The sequence below is a fragment of the Rhagoletis zephyria genome, unplaced genomic scaffold (assembly GCF_001687245.7).
Source record: "Rhagoletis zephyria isolate East Lansing unplaced genomic scaffold, Rhagoletis_zephyria_1.1 Rzeph_scaffold_00486, whole genome shotgun sequence".
Lineage (NCBI taxonomy): Eukaryota > Metazoa > Arthropoda > Insecta > Diptera > Tephritidae > Rhagoletis > Rhagoletis zephyria.
Genome location: NW_016157570.1, coordinates 239,946 through 241,879, shown reverse-complemented (window position 1 = coordinate 241,879; position 1,934 = coordinate 239,946).

The window sequence follows — 1,934 nt, the reverse complement described above, 5'->3', positions numbered from 1 at the left end:
TTTTTACGTCGCTTGATATCGTCGTTATTATCTAACGTTTACTATTTACGTTGTCTGATAAACGTTGTAAGATACGAATATTGACGAAGACGGAGAAGGAGAAGAAGATAAAGATGATGAAAATAAAAGAGGAGGAGCGAAATAACTAATATCAAGCACCGTAAGAAATAAATGTTTCGAAATAACTCTTATTGGCGACGGAAACCATAGCATAACAGTTATAAGGTAACGTAAAAAGTAAGCGTTGATTTATAACTTTTAATGGCCAAACAAAAAATATTTTTCATATAATAACTGTTATGGAACAAAGTTTTTCCGATAAAACTGTTATGTTCTTTATTATAACTGGAAGTGGCACTGGGGAAATAGTATTAATATCCAGAATCCCTATTATTCCGATACACTCTCCCCTTCAGTTCAAGCTCCTATTTAATTTAAAACTGCATTTCGCTTTTACAATCCGCAAATCTCAAGGCCAAACGTTAGGAGTCGCTGGTGTGGACTTAAGTGTAAACTGTGTCTTTCATGGTCAGCTGTACGTGGCTTTGTCGCGAGTCAATAAGAGAAATAATCTTTTTCTTTTATCTTTTCAAAAAAGTGCCAATATTGTTTAAAGAGAAATAATTTAATATACCGCCGGTTTCACAAATTTTTCTAAAAAAAATATTTAATTTTTATTTAAATTTCCACTAATGTTTTTTTTCTTTTTTCATCAATTACCGAATTTAACATATGTACAAAGTTTAAAAATTTCTTTACACTCACACCGGTTAAAATTTTATTGTTATAAGCAAATTAAAAAATTATATCAAATAAAAATTTATTACTTTACCGTTAAGACTAAAAATTTGCAAGAATATTTTTCACATAACAAAGCTTTAGACATATCTGGGTCAATTCAAATTTAAATGGACCGAAGTTGTAAATAATCAGTTTTCCACACCAATTGTAAATGTTGCTTAATAATTAGGCTACAGTACAGTCTAAAATACTAAGTTTTTTACTTCTTTAGCATATTTTGAGGGCATGGCGAAGCCTCAACAACCACAGCCAGCTAGTATTTATATGCATACTGGCGCCTACCATAGTGCTACTATTTAGTTGTTGAGTCAGTCAGTCGATGAAGAGACCAATTTTCAACAAAATGGCTATCTTATGTACTTCAAAATGTCAAATATTGGACTTGTGCGGTTCTCGAACTCACCGATTCAATTATAAATCAGCAAAATGAATAAAATTAAGTGAAATTAATGTTTATTTTCGATTTTTCGATTTCGATAATGAAATTGCCCAAAATTACTTAAAATTCCCCGCCCATACACTGAGCCAAAAGAAAACAAATTCGTATGTCTGGCTGTAGCTGAACGTGTAGAGGTGTTTGCTCTTATTTGTTAGCTTCAGGAAAAATCGAGTACGAATACCGTCAGCGGAAATACATCAGTTTTTTTTCCCCCATGTTTTATGTGACTTAATGTTGGTATTTTCCAACCGAACGCATATTCTATAGACCCGTTTTACAAATGATATTGTAAATTAATTTACGCGAACAAAAATTTGTAAAAGTTATGTTTTTTATTTTAATCGTTACATAGTACGTTAATCTCCACTAGGAGCTACTACTTATTACTTATAATTTGTTCGGCGCTGCTGTGGTGGAGCGGTTAGATGTGCGCATTCTGTAGGGCCTCATATTGAGCTCAGTTTCCGACTAACAACAAAAACAAAAAAAAATAAAAAGTTTTTTTTTTTTAATAGTGGTCGGCCCTCGGCAGGCAACTCCTTTGCCACGTTGCAGAGTTGAGTGGGAAGGCTCCCCATGATTTGGTATGCTGGAACCAAACTGGCGAACACATCTCACACAGCGACGAATAAAGCGTTTGATCGCTGAACGAGCATCAACCATCCAGTAACGCCTTCTTACAAAGTTGAGTGTC